This window comes from Propithecus coquereli, unplaced genomic scaffold, assembly GCF_000956105.1.
Source record: "Propithecus coquereli isolate 6110/MARCELLA unplaced genomic scaffold, Pcoq_1.0 Scaffold710, whole genome shotgun sequence".
NCBI classification, from domain to species: Eukaryota; Metazoa; Chordata; class Mammalia; order Primates; family Indriidae; genus Propithecus; species Propithecus coquereli.
The window spans coordinates 17,874-25,531 of record NW_012153175.1 but is presented as its reverse complement, the minus strand read 5'-3'; positions in this window follow the sequence as shown (position 1 = coordinate 25,531).

The following is a 7,658-nucleotide window of genomic DNA, read 5'->3' as shown; positions in this document are numbered from 1 at the left end:
AGGTGACTTAATTACAGAAATTTTATAATATGTTCTGGTATCAGATAAGGTAAGTATCCCCCTCCTTACAATTCCTCATTTTCACACGTTGCTTGGCTATTATCTTCAAATGTATTCTCTTTTATTCCTTTTTTAACATTTTCAGAGGATAAGGTATGCAAACCTAAATTATATATCTTGATAAATGTTTACGTTTGTAAACACCATACAACCACGATGCAGAGCAAGTTAAAGAACAACTCTATCATTCCAGAAGATTCCCACATGCCCCTCCCAGTTCATTCCATCCCTGAGAAGTAAACACCATCCAACTTCTACTATCATGGATTAGTTTGGTCTGTTCCTGATAGTATATATACACATATATGTATTTTGAGATCACTTGTCAATTCCCACTCCAAAGGAAAAAGAAACCTGTTGGAATTTTTATTGGAATTCCGGTGAACCTAAAGATTTTTGGGGAGAAAATTATAATAATAATAAGTCACTTAATCCATGGACATAGCGTATCTTTCCACTTATTTAGGTCTTCTTTAATTTATCTCCGTAATGTTTAATATTGTGTTGAAGACTTGCATATTATTCAGAAAATCATTCTTAGGCACTTGACGTTGTTTTTAATGGTATATTTTAATTTTTTTATGTTTGTTATTAATATATAGAGGTAAAATTGATGTTTGTATATTGACATTGTATCTAACAAGTTTATTAAATTCACTTATTTTTGCAAATAACTTCTCAGTCGATTCTTTTGAAAATTATATATACATAATCATGTTATCTGTATGTATCAGTTTTAGTTTTTCTTTTATAATTTTATTAGTATTTTTAAATTTTCTTGCCTCCTTGTACTCAATTAGAGTCTCAGTGCAATATCGAATAGAACAGGTGATTTTGAAGCTCTGTGTCTTATTTATCATGAAGTCAATGTTGCTGTAAGATTTTCTTTAATTTTTTTTTGGCCCTTTATCAGATTAAGGATAATTTCTTCTATTTTTAATTTGCTTTATATTTTATCATGCATAGACATTTAATTTTATAAAATTCTTTTTCTTCCTTTGTTGATGTGATCATAGATTTTATTCTGTTAATGTAGTGAATTACATTGATTATTGACAGTTAAAACAATTATATTTTATATTTTATTGTATTTGTGGGGAAAACTCCACTTGGTTATGATGTATCACCATTTTTATATGTTGCTGGATTTGATTTTCTAATATTCATTCAGGATTTTTTTGTATTTGTTCATGTATAATGTTATCTTACAATTTTTTTTTCATGTAATGTCCTTTTCAGGTTTGGTATTGGAGTTATACTGACCTTATCAAACAACTATCTGTAAGATTTTCTTTAAGATATGACTTACTTCTTTCTTATATATTTGGTAGAATTTAACAGTAAACTCATTTGGCTTAAAATTCTCTGTATGAGAAAGTTTCCCACTGCTGATACACTTTATTTAAAGATATAACATACTGATATTTTCTGTTTCTTCTGGTGTAGGTTCTCTAAGTTGCGTTTTCGAAGGAATTTGTCCATTTGATCTAAGTTTTCAGGTTTGATGATGTGAAGATTTTTGTTTTAGCTTTCCTAACAGCTTTATTGAGTTATAATTGCTATACAAAAATTGTACTATTTAATGTATATAATTTGATGAGTTTGGACACATGCATACACACATGAAATCATGGCCACAAACAAGGTAATAAACGTATCTATCACCTCCAGAAGTTTCTTCTTGGCCTTTTGTTTTTTGTTTCTGTTTTGTTTTGTGCTAAGAACACTTACCAGAGATCTTCCCGCTCAACAATTTTTTTTAAGTTCACGATACAGTGTTGTTAACTACAGGCACCATGCCATACAGCAGAGCTTTAGAACTTATTCTTGCCACATAACTGAAACTTTATACCCATCAAACAACTCCCCATTTCCCACCCCCAGCCCCTTCAAGCTGCCATTCCACTCTCTGCTTCTGTGAGTTTATTTTAGATACTTCATATAAGTGGAGTCATGCTGTATTAGTAACCCAATAACACAATACTGGTTAACCCTATAACCCAGTATTAATAACTCAATAACCCAATTAAAAATTGACACATGACTTGTATAGACATTTCTCTAAGGAAGACAAACAAATGGCCAACAGGTATATGAAAAGGTGCTCAATATATATATTAATACATGTGTATAGAGATATATGTTTATATTTTCTAGTTTCCATTTTAATTTTCTCTTAGTCTCATGAATCTTTCTAATTACATTTTTAATATTTCTAGACAGTTAGAGATGTCTACTTTTTTTCTGTTACTGAGTTTTAATACAATGTCCCAGTGGTCAGAAAATATTCACTATAAGATTTTAGTCTTTTGGAATTTGTTGAGAGTAGCTTTATAGTTGAGAATATGGTCTATTTTATTAAATGGGCATGCAAAAATGTGTATTTTGCAGCTGCGGGTTGTAGTGTTCTACATATTTATTTAGCCCAGGTGGGTGTGTTTTCAATTTTTCTGTATGCTTGCTGATATTTTCTCTACTATTCTTTCAGCCACTGAGAGGAGTGTTAAAATTATCCAAAGATCATTGTGATTTTTTTCTTTTTTTAAAGTCTGATAAATTTTGGTTTATATATTTTGAAGCTATTTCAGCAGGTAAGTTTGCATTTAGGATTGTTATGTCTTCCTGTTGAGGTGATCCTTTTATCTTTATTAAATAGACCTTTCTCATTCCCATCACATTTCTTCCCTTGAAGCCTAACTATCTGATATTAGTGCAGGTGCACTGGCTTTTTTGGGTGGGTATTTCTGTGGCATATCTTTTGCCTATTTTGCACTTTCAGCATTTGTGTCTCTATATTTACAATATGTCCCCTATAAACAACATTGAGAGCGAAGGAATGACAATTCTACTTCCGGAGCAGCACATTCTTGCAGAGTAGGCGATTAAGCACCCTTTTAAGAATGCTGAGGGGTGTTCCTATACATGAGTGGATTAATAAAATGTGGCATATGTATACCATGGAGTACTGTTCAGCTACAAGAAACAGTGGAGATCTAGCACCTCTTGTATTCCCCTGGATAGAGCTGGAACCCATCCTACTAAGTGAAGTATCCCAAGAATGGAAAAATAAGCACCACATGTATTCACCATCAAATTGGTTTTAACAGATCAACACCTAAGCGCACACATAGGAATAATATTCATCAGGCGTCTGGCAGATGGGAGGGGGGAGGGGGGATGGGTATATACAAACAAAATGAGTGCGGTGCACATTGTCTGGGGGATGGACATGTTTGAAGCTCTGACTCGGGGGTGGGGACAAAGGCAATATACGTAACCTAAACATTCGTACCCCCATAATATGCTGAAATAAAAAAAAATAGTATGCTAAGGAGATGTAACAGAAAAAAAAAAAGAATGCTGAGGGGAAGGGAGGTCCTGAGGAAAGACTGTGTGTGTCTCGGCTGAGGCAGGAGCGTGTGGGGACGTGGTCACCCCTGGGAGGTGGTTCTTGGAGAACCACAGCAGCGGAAGGCAGAGGGAGCGCAGTGCAACACCGAGAGGAGGCGCAGGAGGGACGAGCCTGTCCTGGGGGCCTGCAGGTTCCAAACAGGGCGCCGGTGTCGCTTCCTAGGGTGTGAGCCAGGCTGAGCATGTGCTGTGTTGACGCTGGCCGATATTCCTCTCTCTCCTTAGCTGAGCTGTCACTTGTCCTTGTCAGCTCACTGAGGCTCATTCTCACCGCCAGTACACGGTGTGGGCTACCGCACCTCAACCCTGTCAGCCGGCAAGGCCACAGCAGGTGTCCACCACCTGTCCCCTGGACGAAGGCGGCGGGAGCCTCCCTCCCTGCTCCTCCTGCTGTCCCCGACTCAGGGGCAGAGGGAGCCCAGCCTGCCTCTTGATCACCACCCTGGACGTACGTGTGCAGTGAATGAATGAACCAAGGCTGAAAATGACATTCCTCCAAGGACCACATGACTCTGTAGTCCAAGCTCTTCCCAGAATTCTCTTGCTCCAGTTCTCCCACTAACGGGAGAATCCAGACTCTTTCCACCCTCAAGAAGGGGAAGTCCCATCACTCTGCCCTCCAGGAATCCCACCGAGGCGGTGGGCCCTGAGGGCGCGTGTTCTCCAGGAAAGCCAGGCAGCCCGAAGTTACAGGAGTGGTGGAAAGTCACACTCAAGCAGCTAACTTCATGAATCCATGTGTAAATTCTAAATTGAATTCACCTTCTTGTGCCTTAAAAAACAGTTCATATAAATTACTCCAGAATAGGGATTTTCTATTCCCTGTGATTTCATTATATAAAATAATGCTGATGCCACTATTGATTGTGTTAGTTTGTTTTGCAGTTTGCTTTCTCTTTGGAAGCGCCCCACGTCTGGTAAAGGTTTGGGATGTTGTCAGCCACCCTCCTGCACACTTTCCTTGATCCCCCACTCTGGGGTCTCCCAAAGCCTGGGGTCTTCTGTGTCTTGAATACTTGGCATCTTGCTTCACATGGGGACATGGCAATTGTTGTCCCACACTGCTGCTGTGGCATGTGCCAGGCTGCCGTGGTCCTCAGAGCCAACTCTACATCCCTTTTGGAGGGTTTTGTTCTACTCTCAGCTCCTGCACAGGTGAGGTCCGTGTGCCACTGGGGCGCCCTGGATGGGCAGTCCACATGTCTGGCTCACATTCAAGGACATAAATGGCTGCAAACTATAGAAAGGAAGTTGTAACTAGACTTCCTAGCATATTTATTCCCATGACCTTGGGATAATGCAAGAGGGATGATCACATGACCTCTTGATTAAAGATTATCATTAATTTTCCTAGATTTATCCCTGAAACTCATGGATAGATTTAGCATGGCTTCTTAATTTCCCGTTAAGTGGCATCAGATTCATGACCCAGAAGCGTCCCAGGCAACACCTGGTACTGTGGTCTCAATGTTTATGTTCCCCAAAAGCCGTATGTTGAAATGCTTACCCCTAATGTGACTATATTAGGAGGTGGGGCCTTTGGGAGGTGATCAGGCTGTGGGGGCAGAGCTCTCATGAATGAGATTGGTGCTTCTATAAAAGAGATCCAAGAGAGACCCCTCGCCCCTTCCCCCACGTGAGGACACAGAGAGAAGGGACTGTGTATGCACAGGAAAGCAGGCCCTGTGCAGATGCCGTCTGCCGGCACCTTGACCTAGGACTTTCCAGCCCCGAGAACTGTGAGCAATAAATTTCTGTTGTTGTGAGAGGGGGACTACTGTATCGTGAGAATAAAGTCCAATGGGGAATTTTATAGTAAATTGGACCAAACTTGAAAGAATTTTAAATGTTTTGATGAAAGCAAAATCGGCTGACCCGTCTACCTGGTGGACTCAGGGAAATCGGAGTCCCGTGCATGGCCTGAGAGGAGTCGGAGCTGCCGTGATCCATCAGGTGGGATTTAAAGCCCAGACACATACAGATTGGATTATTTTTATTTAAAAAACCATTTGTAAATAAAAATTAAGAAAAACACCCAAAAAACCTGTTTCAGGGGTATATTTGTTTGGTAGAGCTGCCATAACAAATTGCCACAAACTGAAAAGCTTCAAACACCACAGTTCTGAGGCCTGAAGTCTGCAGTCGAGGTGTCGGCCGGGCCACGCTCCCTCCGGAGGCCCAAGGGACAGACCCTTCCTCGTGTCTTGCAGCTTCTGGGGGTGTCAGGCCATCCTCGGCTATGGCTGCACCACCTCAGCTCTGCCTGCATCTTCACCAGCCTTCTCCTGCATTTCTGCTCCTTCTGCCTTTTGCAAGGACACTTGTCACTTTGTCCCTGCGTTTAGGACCCACCCAGCAATCCCAGATGATCTCGTCTCCAGATCCATCGCTCGACTGCATCTACACAAGGTCAGGTGCACAGGTGCCCGGGATCTGGGCATGGCACGTATTTGGAGAAACCACCGTCCAACCCGCTGTGGGAGCAGAGGGGGGTTACGATTTGGTTCATGTAAGAAATTAAAACACTGCTCAAGTCCATCAGAATCGTGAGAAAGCCCACTCAAAGTGTGACCAAAAGAATCCCAGGGAGTAAAGACAGGAGCAGCCTGAAAGGTCTTGGAAGGGGTGAAGTCTAGAGTCCTGAGAGTCGCCAACAGGCACCGGCTCACAGCAGAGATGCTCCCAAAAACCTCCAGCCCAGGAGGAGCCTGGACCACGCAGGTACGCCCGGCTTCTGTCCGATTTGGCTGGATGTCTGCTCCAGGGAGGTCCTCCTCCCAGGCTCCATGCGGCCTCCCGCAGCCTGTGAGTCACCTGCCAACCAGAGTGATGAACCAGCCGGCCCAGGGCAGCACCGGTCCTCATCTGCATGGGGCAACCTGGGAATACTCATTTCATTTCACTCCTGACCTTTTTGCCATTCTGCAAACCCACAAGGTCTGGGCTGCATAATAATATCTGAGGATCACAGATGAGTTTTCAGAGCATCGTCCAATCCATATTTACTTGACCTTACGGTTTTAGAACCTATATCAATCTTAATTGCACTGTTAAAATATACTAAATATCTTTATACAAATTAAGTGATAATAGGAATTTGCAGAGGGTTTTTTTCACAAATTAATCTTAAAATAAGCTGATTATACAAATCTTTAACCAAGCAATGACAAATCCAAAATACAAACATTCCTTTGATAAGATACATTCAAACAAACATTTTTGTGACAAATATTAGCAGAAACCAAGCAATAATTGGGAGATGGCATCCAGTGAGTGACTATTGTGAACGCAAAGGAGGTGGCCAGATGTGCCAGTGCTTATGACCACATTCCAGAACTGGATCCATCTGGATTCACTGTCAGCTCTAAGTGACTTCAGTCGAAGTTAACTGGAGCATCTGGGGAAAGAAGATCATGTGGACTTTTTGTAAAATTCAAGTGTTGGTAAGGAACAGATAAAAGAATTCATACTACACTCTTCCCTATTAAGCTATGTTTTCATTTAAGGGAAAATACATTTATTCATCCATTACCCAGTCTTCAGTAACTGGTAGACACTACTTCTCCTGAACAACTGGTAGGTTTTCAGCTTCACAAACTACCTCATAAACTGAACTTATTTACTTCTTTGCTTTGGCCATCAGGAGGCTCAGCACTGAATGTATAGTACATTTTTAACAATAGTCCAGAACCACAAGATGTGCCTTTCTTTCTAAATTTTCATATGTAATATTTGACAGATAGAATATGTTTAATATACATAAAATATAATGAGTAATAAAATTTAGACTCACAATAAAATTAAGCTAAAGTGTTTGGCCCTACAATATGTGTCCTCAATTCCATTTCTTTGCCCCTAGAAGCTATCTCTACCTTGAATTTTGTATCTATTACTCCTTTATTTCCTTTTTTGTTTAGTTATATCACTTATGTATACGTACCTATACAATATATTGTTTAATTCTACTTGAGTTTGAGGTTTATACAATGATATCATATTGTATGGATGGTTCTAGGACTTTTTAAACTTACATTTCCAGGATTCATTCATATTGTTGCATGCAACTGCATATCCATTGCTTTATAATTGTCCCCTTATAAGACTCTTATGAACATTTATTTATCCATTTTCTTGCTGATGAATTTAGGATGATTTCTGGGTTTGCTACTGTGAACAATATTTCTATG